General features: G+C 32.9%; 2 protein-coding genes across 6 annotated transcripts in view; one reads left to right on the top strand and one right to left on the bottom strand.

The window, feature by feature from the left end:
* The window catches only part of LOC145254723 (sodium-dependent neutral amino acid transporter B(0)AT3-like), a 189,588-nt gene extending 177,101 nt beyond the window's left edge, over positions 1 to 12,487 (bottom strand). Inside the window, exon 1 of the mRNA XM_080113451.1 lies at positions 11,445 to 12,487. The gene's annotated coding sequence lies outside the window, so the exon portion shown is untranslated. The remainder of the gene's footprint in view (positions 1 to 11,444) is intronic.
* Positions 1 to 19,223, top strand: part of LOC145254722 (sodium-dependent neutral amino acid transporter B(0)AT3-like) — a 219,232-nt gene that overhangs the window by 108,854 nt on the left and 91,155 nt on the right. The gene's annotated exons all lie outside the window — the stretch shown is intronic.

Genomic DNA, 19,223 nt, shown 5'->3' with positions numbered 1-19,223 from the left:
CCAAGAAGTGGGTGAGGCCTTGGTGAATGATGTCATGACGAGTGAGAAAAAATACACTACCTCATCCAAAGGAAAGAGGAAATGCTTAGAAGTATAATCTCATGAATCTGAAAAGATACTGACCTACATTTCTTCAAAACAAAAAAAGTTGCTAATGCTTTGGGGGATAGTATAACGACAATAGAACAGTTACTAACTACTAGCTCTTTTGAATTGATCATAAAATAAAATGCTAGTCTATAAATATATAATAAATTGATTTGAACATAAGATAATAATATATTTTCGGCTACAGACAGATATAAACAACATTTCCATAATACAATAGAGTACCAAATAAAATTATTAAGATTACTAAAAAAATCTTTTCTTATGTGTGTTGATAAAGAGACTTAATGAATTTATTTACGAAATATGTTCAATAAAATATTTTGTTGATGTCGAATAAATGTGATATAATCTTGTACTCTTTTAAATTAATATATATATATGTGTGTGTGTGTGTGTGTGTGCGTGCGTGTGTGCGTTATAACTGAAAATTTATTTCCTGTATTATTTTTTATTTCGCTTATTTAAAAAAAACTGGGAGGGGTTACGAATTTGCGAGACGCTCCTTCTAAATAGGAAAAGTCATAAAAGAAATAATGTACACACGTTACTCATTGTGTAACTATGCCCCTGTATACTTGCTTCGGCATAACTATATTTCTATGCTACTTGCTCCCCTGGTTTGCGCTGTTCATGTTCATTTCTTCTGTTTAATAAATTTATATATAACATTAAGTATGGTATTTGTGTAAATTATTGGAGATGCTAATACCAACACGAGCTGTAACGGAACAGCTGCTAATTAATAATCAGTTTTAAATATTTTTTTTGCGGTTGATGTTTTAATCCTTAGTATGAGAATAATATAATTATAGTTACAAATTACTTTAGTCTTTTTCTACCTGATCATGGCTAAGATAATGAGGACAACTAATCCATTGACTAAAATAAAGGGATCTCTTCAAAATTCCATACAAATTCGACAAAATAATTTCCTAATAAATCGGATGATCGGATGTTACATTGGTAGAAACGTTATGTGAATAACATCCAAGATGAGGACAATAGTTCGATAAATTAAACAATACAAAAAAATAAGATACAAAATATTTCATTTTAGTTAACCTACAGACGAGGGAAGGTAACATCAAAGTGTTCGTATATAACACTTCGTCTGTTTTGTCCCCGGTCTCTTAAAGATAAATTATTTTAGACTCAAGCAGAATGTCCTTTTTAGGGGAGATAAACATTTCCCTACAATTCCAAACTTTCTATATTGCCTTATTCTTTCTAATATAATTATAACTGTAAACGTTTATAGTCTGAAACATGCTTTTAACTTCTCATGCAAATAAGATTAAAACCAACATAGTCTTTCAGAGAAAATAACACAAGAGAATATGGATATGCAGCAAAATAGTGAACCGAATTAAATAAAATATAGAGCAAATTATAGAGATCAACTCTGCGATGCGTCCCAGTGCAGGGATAAGCAATAAATATAGCTTCAAATATATACAAAATATAGTTTGCTTTAATATATAAATAACATAGTGCATATGTTTTTAGGATGATAGAGAACTGTGGCATCTCTCATTAGTAAATTAAAAAAGTAATAATGTACCCACGTTACTCACCTTTTTACTTAGAATACATAATCCATAATTTATAATAAATTCAGTAGTTAAATGTTTTACCAAGCACATCACGCGAAATGATCCTTCTCAAATGTATTACAAACGATGTAGCCAGTAATTTTGTGTTCTGGCAGCTAAGTCGAGCATTTAATTAATGTACGAGTATGGTTTAACATATATTACAGAAATTATTAAATTGTCCTTTAATTTAAGCTGCTAATCCACCAGTCTTCGTAAAGGCTCTGAGTATCCGATTGTATCAGTTGAACAATTTCTTGTTAAAATATGATAAGTCAACATCTTAAGAGACGGTTAGCTATATAGACTGTGATACCTTTCCTAATCCCGGAAAAGAGACCTCTGTTTTGTGATAATGGTCGTGACGTTCTTATAACATTTTATAATGTTTTGTGGTAAAATTAATTGCCAATACGCCCTTCTCTATCTAATTATTATCTGGCTTTGCAGGTGTCAATGAGCTTCATGCATGGTTTTTACTGTTATCAGGAAAGCTATGGATAATAATTCCACAGAAAGACCTAAACTTTTGCTGCTTGCCGCTGCGGGATATATTTAATAGCTGAAATGTGTCTGGGTTTAGCTGTCGACCATTTTTGTAAATACTTCTTCTCATATAATTAATCCTTTTTCGAAAGAAATACATTTGCTTATTTTTACATTAATTCGATACTGATGAATTAACTCAAATGTTGAATTCAAAATATATATCTATGTTGTGTAAAAACCTGAAACAATGATATCATCGAATAATGCTGCAACTTCTGACTATCTGTTTAATATTCCATCCATTGTTTGCTAAAATAGTAGTCCTCAGGGTGTGCTGATTTTCAAGAATTATTTTGACTTCATCAATCTCAAACTGCAGAAAAACATCCGAAAACCAATTTTTTGCAAAGCACTTCCACAATTAAATTTTGGGAAAAATCCTGTGGCAAAAGTTAGGGTTATTGATGCCCACTTGAGAAATTGTGCAGTCCAGTGGAATAATGCTCACATATTTTAACTCATCCATTCGTTTTTTTTTCATCAAAGTAATGGGAGCTTCTTATGCTGTAATTGGTTTGTTGTAGTACTTCTTTCTGAAAATGTGCCAACTTTTTGTTCACAATTTCAAGTATATAATAGGTTATCAGACTTTTGGATATAAAAGTCGGTTTCGGGGCACATATCAAATTAAAAATAACTTCTTTTGCTAGACTATTCTGAAAAACATTGCTAAATGTAACTTTGAATATTTTGTGTTCTGTTTTTCAATATCATATAAGAAGAAAAATCTCCATATTACTTTAGATACTATTCTGTCTGTATACACACATATGTATATATGTATGTATATATGCATATGTATATCTATATATATGTATATATTATTATTATTATTATTATTATTATTATTATTATTATTATTATTATTATTATTATTAAAACGATGAGTGTATTAACTTAATCACAAACTGTTTCAATAGACAGGTTAAAAAATATTCCTCCATATCATCAAATGGTTCAAATTAAAATAAAAATAAAAGAGAAAGATATGTTTTTTAATTTTTTTTATTAAGAAAGAGCTAAGATAAATAAAACCTAAAGAGTGTGATAATTTTTTTTAATAATAACAGCATTATATTCACTCACAATATTATAGAAGTTCAGATTTAAATGATATATAAGTATTCAATCTGGTAGAGCAGGTCCATATGCATAAATACTAATTTTTTTATAGTTTATTATTTAAACTGTTTATAATAAAAACTAAAAAAATAATATTTATATCCCTGAGTCTATTATTCAAGCTTAAAACATACGATACCATGCTGAGCTGAACTTTCGCAATATATATCAATATATAACCAACAAAAAATAAAAATATACAAGTAGATAAATAATAAATAAGTGGGATACTTTTGAATATGTTGCTTTCATTGGCTGGACGATTTTGTGCATATAAAACTACCCAATAGATCTAATTCTTTATATTTGAGCCTAACAATTCCATACGATAATGAAACACGAAGCCTCTGTGTTAGCTTTTTGCCATAATTATATTTTCATAACTTTGCTACCTAACTCTACTCACTGTTGAAGTAAATGCAGGAGATAAATATATATCTCCTTATAGCATTTACATTAATACGTAAAATAATGCATACACACGTACACACACATACACACACACACACACACACACACACACATATATATATATATATACATATCTATGTATTTTATATATAACTACATGTGCTTATATTATATGTATGTACAAAATTCAAAACGGAAACCGTTTCCATGTTTATAAAAATTAAATTAACCTTTTCTTCTACCCCAGTGAAGAATTACATAAAATAATGTGTTGAGGCATTATAACATCGGCTAAGGAATAGTATACTTGATATCTATAACCTGTGAGTTGAATTTCCAACCGAAAGTATCGATGTACATTTACATATCAAATAACTCTGTCAATTTTCGGTTTAGAGACTTGAGATTTGACATAAGGAGTATTGAGATTTGGAAAAATCTTTTTAATCGGTTTCCGGCCACAAATTTTGCTGTCAAGAGGTCAAAGTTCGCCGATTTGATCTTTGAAAACTCTACCAAACTTCTCCGCTAATTTTAGATCTAAACACTTTTAAACAATTTTAAATGTAGATTACGTGGACATGGACCAAACTTTATAATTTGATTTGAGCCCCAAAAAACAAATGTTAAGGGGTCAAAATTGGGATCAAAGAAAAAAGTTGCCCTCTGCAGTCTCTACAAAATTACACAGCCAATTTCTGGTCTTAACAATTGAAATTTTACATACAGAGTATTCAGAGACAAGCTTTTTAATCAGTTTAGGTCGAAAAATTGAGCTGTTCAAAAGATTTTATCTTTGCGGTCTAGCAAACTACTAAGACAATTTTGGGTATAAACATATATAATTTATACATAACGGGTATTCAGATCATCATTTTAATCAGTGTTGGGGTGTTGGGGCGAAAATTTGGCTGCCAAAAGGTCAAAGTTGAAAGAGTTGACCATTGCAAATTCTACCAAATTCCTCCGCCAATTTTAGGTGTAAAGACTTGAAATTATAGATGTAGGTAACTTGTTGAACATGGCTGAAACGTTTTTTTATGGCTGAAACGGTTTTTTTTTTGTTTTTTTTGCGATCGGATGTCTCTGACTCGAGGTCTTTTGGTTGGAGACCACTAGTATTCAGATCCTTGTTACAGGTGTCCTTTAGCGTAGAGTTAGTCGTCCAGTTAGCTGTGTTCCAGGGGAAATCTCGTCGTTCACAATGTCATTTGGAATGCGACTGTCTTCCATCTTGCAGAGATAACCTAACTAGCGAAGCGTCTTAGTGAAAATGGCAACATGCTTCGCATGCCAGCCTAGGACAAGACGACTGCATTTCAGACCGAGTCTGCCAGGTGATGCCTAAGACATATCGAAGATTGCGTATGTGGAGAGCATTCACTCTTCGTTATTGGTGTGAGTACAAAGTTAAGGACTCATTGCCTTTATAAGAATACTCAGCTCGCAGACCTGGTACGCTCTCATCTTTGCGTTGAGTATCAGCAAGGTGTTTTCCTACACTTTTGGCTAAGCAAGTCATGGCAATGACTGCTTTATCTATTCAGAGACAAGTTGGTTGGAGCAGGTAAATGAACTTGTCTACCACTTCCAGGGTGTGGTCACCGACAGTAATTATAGGAGTGATATTGACATTTTCGCACATGATTTTGGTTTTGATCAGGCTGATAATGAGAGTGAAATATGTGCATGGGTTCGTAAAGTGGGTGATGAGTCGTTTAAGACTTCTTAGAGTGAGACGCGAGAGCTGCATCATCTGCTAAGATTGTAAATCTAATGATCACTTGTTTCACCTTCCTCTTCACCTAGAGACAAGCGAGGTTAAATAGGTTGCCGTCGCTCCTAGTGTGAAGAAAAATTCCGTCGCCTGACTCGTGGAATACATAGCGCCGAAAAAAGAGAAGATACGAAAAAGCATAGGAGCCAAGACGCATCATTGCTTCACGCCACTCCTGATTGGGAAAGAGTTTCGATGATGAACTATCATACTGGAATGCAATGGTGGAATGATATGATTACCTTCAGGAGTTAAAGGGGCATTCAATCCTGAGAAGAAGAGTGAAAAGATCCGTCTAGTTAACCAAGCCTTGGCCAGATCAAGGAGAGTGTCTGTTAGTAGAACTTTTCTTGAAGCTGTCGATCGTTGACCATTTAACCTGAAACCCTCACTGTAACTCTGATTAAACTGTCATCAAGCAGTGGTACATGGCTGAGGACCACCCGATTATGAGGAAGGAGATCCTGCGATAGTTGTTACAGTCGCTACGGTCGTTCTTGCTATTGTAGATCGTGACGATCCTAGCATTGTAGCAGGATCCCGTGGAGATGATCTATGAGTGAATGCTCCTTTCTTGCCTTCACAATGTCTGGTAGAATTCCGTCACTGTCTGAGCTTTTCCACAGAAAAGTGAGTCAGTGGCCTTCATCAGTTCATCGATGGTGGATGGTGAGTCGAGCTTGTCAATGACGTGCAGTGGTGTGGTGTTCTTTATGGCTTTGTCACTGACGATGTTTTCTCTGGAGTACAGTTCTTAGCAGTGCCAGCGCATATCCCCATTTGCTTACTATGATGATCTTTCAAGAGGTGGACGACGAGTGCAATCTTGGAGATACTGGTACCGAAGGCTTTCTTCATCTCATTATATATGGCCATAATCTTGCCACTGTTCACAGCTGTCTTAATGTCTCCACATAATTTCAGCCAGTAGTCATAGGCACACTTGCGGGAAATCTTATTTGCATTGTTGTTGGCTTCTCTCAGAGCTGTATCTTGTGATCCAGAAGAGCTGCTCAATTTACAGTGATGGCAGGTTCCATTTCCTCTATCCCAGCCTCGAGCCAGTCTTCGGTCGTCTTTACCCTTTTACCTGTACACAGCATAGCGGATGAAGTCTCATTAGTCTATGGCGCACTTTCTGGGCAATCATCCAAAGTATTTTCGATGGCTTTGCAGAAATGTCCAGGGATGTATGAATACGAGGATGATTATTCTGCTTAGATCAATGGATCAGCCTAGGATAGAGATGCACCTTGCTCCCAACTAGGGAGTGGTCAATATCACAATCGTTACTGTGGTAACTGCGTGTAAGGAGCATGTGGTTCAGCGTAAATTTCCGGGCGATAAGAAAATCCAACTGGTGCCAATGCTTGGATATAGGATATGTCCAGGACACTCTGTGGTGTAGGTTGGTGGCAAAGAAGATGTTATTAATTGATAAGTTTCTTCAAGAGCAGAGCTACATAAGCCACTGGACGCTCTCATTGAGTTAGCAATCTCCAAAGAGTCCAATGCGGTGTGGCTAGGAGCTGTGGCCTGCACACACCCGAGCGCTGAAGTCCCTAACAAGATCTGTTTTTTTTTAGGAATTAGCTTTATCCTTACCTCAATCTCTTCGTAGAAGATATATTTGACCTTGGCAGGAGAGTAGAGCATGGAGGCGTAGATGCTGAAGAAGTGTGTCCGATCTGAGAAGGTGATAAGGTGTAGTGACAGAATGCGCTTAGTCTTTTGTGGATCCACTGACGACAGAAGGAGTTCATTTGATTCCAGGCCTTTTAGAAGAATGTGTAGAATATCTTCTTGAGACTACCACTGTCAGCTAGACGTGTCTCCTGGAGGGCGACTATGCTAATGTTCCGTTTGGATAGTTCATGGTCGATGATTGTTGTTTTTCTAGGACAAAACGCATGGTTCTAACATTCCAAGTTTTCCTCTGCAAGGCTGGTGGTTTCATTTACTTTCCTTATATCTAAGCCTTCTAACTGTTTAATCTCCACACACCCAATGAAACAAGGAAGTTGTGGCGTAGTAGTACCTTATTGTTCGATGGCTGCTCGGGCTGATGCAGTGTTGACTGCCCACTAGGCTCCAAAAATCATTCCCACCGTAAGGAGCAAACTCTTGTGCTCAGCTCTATGCTAAAGGAGGTTAGGCTTAAAGCTGGTAACTACTGATAACTAGTGTTGTTTCTATGCTGATACAGCAAAGTCGGAGAGATCTTCCCAGGTTCAGACTGGGAGACCGATAAAAAGAAACATAGGTTTTCCCAGTTACCAGAGCTTCCCTCTCGACGTTGCAGACAGACTCTGACGGAAAGGCAAGCCAACACAGGCGGCCATCGAGGCTGCAAGAGTTGTTGGAAAGATGTTGCAGACCTTCACCATCCGCCTATCGGAGTTTTGTTTGGGTTTACTCCCTTAGCCTTTACCTTTCTCATGGCATCTACAAGGCAGTGGGTCTTTTTGCCCATACCTGTTTTTTTTCATGGTATCCAGCAGCCTATTTAATATAATTAAAACATACTTTTGCAAATGTTGATATAATAGCGAAAAATAAATAAATTAAAACACTATAGATGGAGTAATATTATAGTATACATAATAGTCAGAGCGGAAACAAGTATATCGTATTTTACCTATTAACAAATTATTGAACATATTATTGTGGATAATAGAGTAGTAAGTGTGTATTTGAATATTTAATCAGCATTATAAATATTAGTAAAAAAATAAGTAATTATATATTAAGTCTACGATGACATGAATTTTAGTAATACATCATGGTAGGAAAACTTAAATGCATCTAAATATGTATTATTAACTGATCGATTTATTAATAATAATCGAGCAGAATAAAATATTAAGTAATAGATACACAGATAATTTACTATGGAATACAAGACTATACAGCGTAGTGAACTTGACAAATGAAATACATTATCGATATGAAAAATAATACATAATAATATCTGAAAAATATAATAGAACTAACAAAGCAACTAACAAACTAAATGAATAAATAAAATAGAACACTGTGATTAGGTAAGGACCATTGATTGATATAGTAAAATAAATGACAAATAGGTTTAAAATAAGGATTGACTTAAAATTAAAAGACAATAGTATTGTAAAAATCTAAGAGAAAATGCTGCAAAATGATTATTTAAGGTTAGTGTATTAATTAAAAAAATTATCTTGCTGTAAAATATGAATGTTATTTGTACTGAATAAACATGATTATATAGCTTGTGTGTGGCATGTGATGATAGGGCATTATGAGTCACAAGAAAAATTTAATACTAAATGAATGGCCGTTTAGCAAGAAAATGATGTCAGGTAGAGGTGAGTTGTCGTACTGAATTGAAAATAAAAATGTATGTACACATTTTTGACAAACATAATGAGTTTAAGTTACTAATGAAAGAAAAAGTGGTAAACAATTAAGAGTACATGTGCGTGTGTCTGTGTGTGTGTTTGTGCATGTACAGACTAATCTTCTAAAGTAATGAATAATATTGAATATTGAAGTATAGTCTAAGCATCACAGTAACATAAGCGTATTGTTTTTGTAAATGTTAATACTTATCTCTTCCTTTCTCTCTCTCTCCCTCTCTCTCTCTCTCTCTCTCTCTCTCTCTCTCTATATATATATATATATATATATATATATATATATATATATATATATATATATATATATTAGAACCCCGGGATACGGTGGCCCTAGGATACATTTTTTCATGTATGATGTAGAATACGAGGTTTTCCGGTCCTTGATTACGCTATTTGCCCGATCTTACAGTGTTATTTATAATGTTATTTTATTATATACATGTATTTAATACTGTAATGTATTTTTATGTCGTATCCCGGAGTTCTACTGTATATATAAAGTTTTCTATTTTATTTGTAATTTTTATATGAATTTTGGAATATATTCTCTTGGCAACACGACTAGTAACATCAACATATTTCTTCTTTTTATTTTGTACACTTTAACATTCAAGTGAAACGCTAAACTCGCCTTCTTTCTCAAAAATCTTTTAAAATAAGTTTAATATATAACAAAGAAACAGAGAAAACTGTTTTTGTACATAACATTCAGAATTATATCAAGTAACTAGCAAATATATGTCCGCTCCGACGCTTATATTTGTATTAACCTGTGATGATTTCATGACAAGCGTACATATACTACACTGATTCCTTAAAGACAGGGAAGATCATATTATGAAGAAATCCCCCCCAATGTGGAGTGAATGCCTGTGAGAATATCATGACTACAGAATTGATAGTCAGTCCACTACCCACCGAAAAACGGAGAAGATAATGGAAGGATAGTATCATAAGCATACTATACTGTTCTGCAAAACAAGAATGTATTACAATTGAGAATCACCCCATAAAAGGGGACTATGAGTATGGTATCATGCCAACAGAATAGATACTACACTGCCCCCTTAGAAAACAGAAGATAATTCTTGAGAAGACGGTCTCATGCTAACAGAACAGATGATATATTGTTTCCTTCCTCTACAGGAGTATGTAATAGCTGAGAGCCCAAACCTCCCCAAAAGGAAGAAGTAATTACTAGGAGGATGGTTTCATGACAACAGAACAAGTACTACAATATTTACACGTATATAAAATATAATAAAATAATAGAGTAAATCAGTTTTGTCATTTAAAAATGCTTAGCTATAAAACATTATTTTCACAGTTGCTTGGCCTTTTGACTAGGTGGAAAGTGCAATGTCTTGTTCTCACAACCAAGCGACATCAGATGTTTTAGTAAAAACAAGGAAGTATATATATATATATATATATATATATATATATATATATATATATAATAAAATATTAATTTATTACAAGTCGTTTATTTAAAATATATTTAATTTAAGAAGACCGAAGTATACCATATCAACGGTATAACAAAATTCTGTTTTGTGACATATAATTAAATAATCACTGTCTGTTTTGGTATTAATATAGTTAGGATGAAAAGAAAAACTTTCGCATTTATTCATTCAGGTGCGTTTATACACTAACCGAATGTGTCACTAGATATTTTCGTATCATTTAAAGATACTATTATTAATTTTAGAATGTGAGATCACTTTTCATATATAAATTTTTAGTAAAATTATAACTCATCAGTTGGCCATCAACTAGTGTTCGCGCAAATTTAATGGAGAAAATGCAGTGCTTTCATTTTAATTTTTATTATATATATATATATATATATATATATATAGTAAAAAATAATTATATATATATGAATTTAATTTTTATTATACACACACACACATATATATATATATTATATATATATATATATATATATATATATACATGCGCTGTCAAAAACAAGCTAAATAAAATATGCTTCGACAGTGTCGCAATCGGAATCTATATTCCACAGCGTATATGGATTAATATATGTAATTTAAACGAAAGTGAGATAATAATATAGTTGAGTCGTGCCGGATAAATGCATTTAATATTATTAATAAATTTAAAATGAAGATAAATCTTCGTAATGATATATATTCTAAGTCTACATTACAAAATATTCTATTTTTGTCAAAAACAATTTTATTTGTATTTGCCCTTCCTTTCTTTATAGTGGCATTTAGTTCATTAGTAAATTTGTGTCGGAATTTAAAAATGTTAGGTTTTATCGATAAGAATAAATGAGAAAAAATTGTTTTGGGTTTATAATATTTTTAATTGGTGGTTCAAGTATTTAAAGTAGCGAAATTTGCACGCTGATAAGCAGCAGGAAAAGCAAGCTAGTATATATATATATATATATATATATATATATATATATATATATATATATATATATATATATATATATAAGTGTTAACTTACCGTTTTCTGTGTGAGGACGCCAGTTTTCAAGAGTATTTGTGTGTTTGTGTGAAGCGAGAAAAGTCAAGAACGAATAAGAATGGTAAATAATGGAAATGGAAAGAAGAAAAACAGAAAGTAAAAGAAAGAGAAGGTTTGATGACCGAAGAATTAGAGAGAGTGGGTAGTATACAGTTTAAAAAAACAGGCTGAGTAGTAGTCGGAGATAAAATTAAGTGTTTTAGGATTTATAAAAGACATTAAATAAAGAGGGAAATGGGTAGATTGGGTACGAGTGTATGTTCAGAAATTAAAAAAAAGTTACTGAACAAAGAAAGAAGAAAGGAAGCGAAGAAAGGAAGCGAAGAAAGAAAGTGAAAAAAAAACACGAATAAAGAAAACATAGATCAAAAGGAAATTAAATATTCTTTTCAAGAATAAAGGTAAGGACAGAATGAATGAATGAAACAAAAATAGTACAAAGAAAGAAATAATAAATGAATAATAGGAAAAATAAAGTAAAGAAAAAAATGATACTGAAGAAAAGAAAAAGAATTAAAAACAGAGGAAGAAGAAAGAAAAGAAAAATTGGAAAAAGGAAGGAAAAAGATGAAAACGAAATTAAAGAATGGAGGAAAGGAAATGAAATGAAGAAAATAAGAAATATAATAAAGAATATTGAAAGAAAGAAGAAGAAAGAAATAACAACAACCTGTGCTATAAATGAACAGTAGAAAAATTAAAATAAAACTATACGAAAAAAATATATCTAAGAAGGTAGGAATAAAGATAAATGTGTTTAAAATGAACTAAAAGAAAAGAAGTTTATGATAAAAATGATAGAAAAAACGGAAAGAAAATAGAAAGATATGGAAAAAGAAAAAAAACAGAAGCGAAGTAAGGATGAAACCGTAGTATATGTAGATTTAAGAAAATTACGCAGATGAAAAAAGCGAAAGAAAAAGTGAACGTCAGACGATAAAAAAATGTGAGAAAGAAATGAAAAGAAAAAGTGAAAGAATAAAAACAGAAAGAAAAAGAAAAGAAAAAGATAAAATTTTCAATAAGCATCTCTCTCTCTCTCCTTCTCTCTCTGTGTATATATAAATAAATATATATATATATATATATATATATATATATATATATATATATATATATATATATATATATATATATATGTGTGTGTGTGTGTGTGTGTGTGTATGTGTGTGTGTGTATTATCTACCTACACGCCTAGCTTTCTTTCCTATCTCTTCTTTCCATCTTTTCTAAGGTACGACTAAAAGCGAGAGGATGGATACGAGAACAAATATCTATACACTGTTTTAAGTTATAATAACCTAAATAAAAAGTGAGTACAAATCAAAGAGAGAAAGGAGTAGAAAAAAGCGAAAAGAAGAGAAAGAAAGAACGTGATTTCAAAAACCTAAAAAGAAGGAGTCACAGGAAGCGGGGGAAAGAAACGTCTATCAATGAATGAAACGGAAGAAAAGGGACAGAAATGATATAAACAATGTTTGAAAAAAGAAAAATTATACAAACAGAAAGATGTGAAATGCAAATACAATATTATTCCAGGATCATGCTTCCCTAACTGTACTGACATGCAGAAGTTTAAGTGCAACGTGAACCGACATCTTGCTGCCCAAATCCCTACATAGTACCCCCGTAGTTGCTAACCCTGATAGTAGCCTCCTACACCTGAGTGGCAATGTGCCTTGTTTGGGGTGAAAATGTAATAAAAAAAATAAAAATAAAAAAAATAATACTATAAAGAAAGACAGAAAGGGTAATAAAAAAATAATGGTAACTAATGAAATTCCACAGAAAATTATTCAAAATAATAAAAAGAATAATATAGTGTATTAGGGGTGGGCGTAAAGACATAAAGGTGCGAGATTAATGTTAGGTGTTCATCGTTTCTTCAGGTGCCAAACCAAATTCCACTTTGTCCACTCTGTTGTCCATGGTTTTCCTACCTGTCACCACCACCATCAACCTCTAACCAGTCAGCCACCTTACTCTACTTTTGCCACACGATCCCTTCTCACTTGTCACAGGTGAGCTTGCACAAGAGAAGACATGGCTGGTCGCCAACGGTAAAAAAGGCATTAATTACAGACTAGTGGACCAAAGGTGTAATTAACTAAATGACCACAATGCACTGGCCCTCCTGTTTTAGTGCAAGTGGTTTGAGCAATAATTATACTTACTTTCACAAATGGAATCAAGAGAAAAACTATAAACAAGATTACCAGGAACATTTATGCTCATATATACATATACACACACACACACACACATATATATATATATATATATACATATATATATATAGTTATATATAAGACAAGTATTCAGCATATATATATATATATATATATATATATATATATATATATATATATATATATATATACTAGCAGAATACTCGTCCCATAGCGATTCTAAGCAATATGAATAGCAATAATGTTTCATCTTATTTTAGGAGATACAATACGGCTTTGAGAGTTCACTGTATAAATAGTAAAGTTTTGAAAAAGTAAAAATTCTCACATTACTCGGATACATCTCGCATAATTCATAAGTTTATAAATGTAGAAGTTTACTCCGCACTTGAATATAATTGGCATTCACATGTGCGCATCTCTTATTCAAATTCTAATATAAAAAAAGCAATAGTTTGAGTTTTGAAAACAATCCGTAGTCGCTGGGAAGGTGGGCGTCACCGCATTAAATCCTGAGTTATCTAAGGATTTAATGTACAGTAATGTTCCCTTATTAATTTTCTTGTATATCGGTAATTTTAAAAGGCACCCCCTTTTATTGTAAACTTTACAAAACAGTAATGCACCTGACTTACTTAAAGTTATTTATGCATCATTTAATAAATCCCTGGCCTGACAGAGAAATGACCCCACTAATAAAAATATCCATTTCTCTATAACATAATAACCATCCAAATTTTAGCCCAATCCAGATATTTCTTTTCAAATGACAGTTATTTAAGTCAATTTCTCAAATTTTCAAAACATTTCTTTCTCATGGGAAAAATACGTCTCGAAAATAGCAATGATTTGATGATTGTTATGCAGAGTCTGATATGTTGGAAACATTGGTTAACATGACTTTAAAAGCAGTAGTATAGACATAAATGATACTGACCAAACAGGGGTGCCGCATTCGGCAGTTGTCCTGGAAAATACCAAAAAACGTCTACATATTCGTTTTATTCGATCGTAAATTGAAGTTCCATAAGATAGTGAAGTAGTTGAAGATATCAGTCTATTCAACATCTAGCATGATGTTATATCAATGAGAAAGCTGTGTTCAAAGGACCTGCCACGTTTGAATGGCGAGATCGCTATGAATGAAGAAAAATGTTCTTTCGCCAAGACAATCCACCTTGTCACAAGTTGATTGTAGGGATGGCAAATACAATTTAATACATTTAGAATTGCTTTCGCGCCTACCCTTTTCTATCGATTTCCCCAAGTGACTAATGTTTGTTTTTAGACTTCAAAATAATGCCCCAGGAAAAGACTCGATTGAAGAAGTGATATCAGAAACTGAAGAGAATTATGGTCAAAGACAAATTGTTTGGAAAAATTGACATCGAATATTTAGAAAAGCTTTGGAAGCAGTGTATCTCAGTTGAAGTAGATTATGTAATTTTCGAATTTTGCTTAAAAGTTGTTTTATTTGTTAAGCCAGGATTTAGTTAGTGGTGTTTTATCATTCTCATAGAGCGGATAAAATTTATTCTGTGAACAAAGCAGTTTTGCATAAGTTTTATATCTCCTTACGATTAAAATCAAAATATCATGCTACTAAACCTAGAATCCTTATTACAATTTTAATCAAAATCTATTACATTATTTTGACTCTATACAATGTATAAAACTATAAAAAGAATTTAGCCCTATAGATCTTCAAGAAAGGTTGAAATTCAGGGAATCTTGTTAAATTGGTATCTGATGAGGATATATCAAATTAAATGCAAATCCGAACTATTTGAATTTACAAATGCTATGTGTGCACGAATAATTAATCCTAATAACCCTTAAAATAATCCAAAAACTAAAATATGTGTAGTATTTATAGATTGGTGTATAAGACTTGCTAAAAATGTTACAACAAAATCGGAGGCAATTGAATTTTAACGAAAGAATTTAAACTCTCTCATTGCCTAACGTGCCTAAAAAAAATTAAATATACCGTACATTACCAAGCATTATATACAGAAGGTTTGTTCCAAAATGATTATCAGTTAATTATTTAAGGAGGGGATTTATTTATATACAAGTATGTGTATGTACACATGCATAATTTCATATAAATAGAGATATGTATCGCTTATCATAACGTTATACAGTTCCATGTATCACTGTTTCAAATAAAAATTCATGAAAAACTTCGGTTTTATTTGTCTTATTTAACAATAATAATAATAATAATAATAATAATAATAATAATAATAATAATAATAATGATAATAATAATAATAATAATAATAATAATAATAATAATAAATATTTTGCATAGAATAAAAAGGCAAAAATGAATCTAACTATGGTTTGCATTAACTATGAATGAATATACAATTGGAATAATTGAATGCCTAATAGTTTACAAAATAGCGGAGAAAAATATCGGTTTTATAAAGAGAGTAACTTGAACAGAAATTTGTAAAACCCAGCTCAAAATACTGAGATGCATTTTTCATCGAGGTTCCCAGTTACTACTGCTGTTTATCACAGCAATGGTGTCACTCAACAACATAAGAAAAGAGTGTAATTTTCAAACAGAGGGGAAGAAATAGACCGTTTCATGTATACGGACGACCTGAAATTATTTCCAAAAGAGAAATAAAAACAAAAATAAAGATAAAGTTGATAAACACAACTAGAATCTTTAGCCAGGACATTCAAATAGAATTTGAAGCGGCGGCTGTTTATAACAAATAGACATGAAAAGAAAAAATGTAAGATTACAGAAAGCATACAACTACACGCAGTGCTTTTGGCAAAATTATACATTTTCGCTCTTAATTACTCCAAACAATGTGTAATGTTACTTGGTCGTAAGGGGCTACTATTTGGAATCGTGTCTAACATAATATTGTATGGAGTTGAGTCGTGAGATGTCTGTTCACATTACATTAACACTTCTGCATGTTAGTACACCAGTGGGGCGCAGTAAATGAGATAAGAATGTTAAAGTCTAGGAATCCGAGGAAATAAACTATTAGAATAAAATGCTATTCGTCACCTAGACCCTTAATTTTGAAGGGATGAGATTTTTACTGATTTTCGGGATGGAAGAAATATTACATTGAGAAAATACAAATGCTATGCGTTCATCAGAGCATATTCCATTAATGTACTGAAAAACAGTCACAGTGATGCAAAATTTCGACTATTGGACAGAGGTTGAAGCTTAGCCAATAGTGTGGGACCTATTAGATTTGAGCCTCTTTTGCAAACACAGTTTAAGGGTGAGAGACTAGTGGTAGTTGCACTAACTAATATATGATGACAGTACTCCATGTATGTGGGGATTGTGGCTTTTTAGTATTATAGGATAATCTCAAGTTTTAGTACTAGCACGGTTGAGAAAGCCTATCATTTTGCAGCAAGGCTTGGCAATGTCATTACATGTATTTGTTCCAATTTATGTTGCCTATGAATGTTAAGCCAGGGAGTTACACGGATATGCTACAAAGTAGGATGTTATTTGTCATGGCAATCGGTAGTTGATAAGGTTTTTTTTATTTATGTAGTGGTTAAAGGAGAGAAGCTTAATATTAGTAGCATTAAATGTTACCATCCACTTACAGCCTTAGTCTACTACCGACAAGGCTGTTTTCTAGTTTTTCGGTCATTGTCTTCTATATGTGTACATAGGTTTTTTGCCATGTCTATAATAGAGTGAAGTTTCATCTACAAATAGACGTATCTCAGACACAATTTTATCAGGAATGTCATTTATGAAGACCAGGAGTAATAAAAATCCAAGTATCGGCCTCTGGAGTACACTTATGTTATGTTGTTTAGACGTACAGCCATCGAGGACAACCTGAATTTTTTGTTTTGTCTAGGAAGAGTCTGATTACGTTAAGTATTCGTCCAGAAATTCTGTAGGGTTTAATTCTCATTAGAAGCCGTTAATGCCACACTTTATCAAATATATATTAAAAGCTAAAGCCTTAACTTCACCTGTCTTATCCAGTTCATAGTATATGCATTTGGGGATTACAGTTAAAATATCCACAGTAGAACGGGCTTGATTTAATTTATAGTGTTGATCATAAAGAAGTTTACAAAAACCTAACAGGCCACAGTGGTTCTCTTGAAAATATGCTGCTGCCATTTTGCACAGAAACCATAATTTTAACTGCTCTCAGCGAAATAGATGTACTGAGGTTTAAGCCGCCTTTAGAATTGCCAGCAACTACGGTAAAGAGTAATAAAAAACGCGAGTTTTATGTGAAATCCTTCAAATCCAAAGTAACAGCAATGTGGTTCTTATCATTTTATCTAATACAAAACAGGGTTCTGAACCGAAGCGTGTTTTCTATCCCAACCATCATCAACTTGGAGTAATCTCATCAACATCAGATATAGAAAAATTTTTTGCTAAGAACTTTTGCAACAAATTGTACCCTACGCGATCAGAGCCGCCTATCCCGCCCCGTATTTCCTCCTGTATCTGAAAACACGTTATGCCACATACAAATAACTGTGCATCAAAAATATCGATTCCAGTAAAGCAACTGGCTCCCATGGCATTCCAATCATAGTTCCCAAAATGCCTCAACCAGATTTAGCCCATAGCTACAAAGTTGTTTAAACGTTGTCTTAAAAAGAAATGCGCCCCAACACCCTGATTAACCTCATCATTCTGCCCCGTAATAAAAATTTATGTGATCGGTCATCTCCCTCTCGGTACAGACTAATCAGTCTCCTGTGTGTCATGAGTAAGTTACTGGAATCTTTGTTCAACAGAGAAGTGATAAACTCTTTCAGCAAAAATATTCTACTCAGTGCCATGCAAAATGGTTTACATCTCCCAGATCTACAGTAGATGTGCGAACAGTAATATCTTACAGGATTAGCGAATCTCTCGACGCGAGATTCGTTTCTAGGTCAATTGTTATTGACATATCAAAACCTTTTGATATGGTATGGCATAACGGTCTACTACACAATCTATACAGTTACTGAATGGTTGGATATGTATTATCAAATATTAAATCCTTTCTCCCTGATAGGTTTATAAAAGTAGTGGTTGATGAGCAGAAATCAGAATTTCACAAGCTCGCAGAATTAATACTGGCGTCCATCAGGGTCCATCTGGGCCCGATTCTCTTCCTGATCTTTATAAATGATCTCCCAAATCACATTCTAAGATTATTGGTAGAAATTAATGCAGACGACACTTCGATCTATGGCAACACTTCAAAGACAGGAAATGACCAATAACTCTGACTCTCTTCTCTGATCTTTAACACATGATGCAATGGGGAAGAAGGTGGATGGTTAGTTTTAATGCATCTAAAACCTAGCTTATCTTTTTCCATCATCGACACTCTGACCCCCATCTGATCCGAATTGAAATGAATAGCTCTCGTCTTGGGAGCACTATTTAGACAAACTTCTTAGTCTGACCTTCACTCCTGATCTGAAATGAAGCACATCCATCAGATCTGTTTCAAAAAATTGATAGCTCATTCCACCGCTCCAGCAGATATCTCAATGTCGATACAATCCTCTATATGTCTAAAAGTCAAGTATG

Source organism: Euprymna scolopes, chromosome 30 (genome assembly GCF_053919585.1).
Source record: "Euprymna scolopes isolate OS-2025 chromosome 30, ASM5391958v1, whole genome shotgun sequence".
Classification (NCBI taxonomy): Eukaryota; Metazoa; Mollusca; class Cephalopoda; order Sepiida; family Sepiolidae; genus Euprymna; species Euprymna scolopes.
The sequence above is the reverse complement of the archived record's forward strand: the minus strand, read 5'-3'. Positions and strand labels throughout refer to the sequence as shown.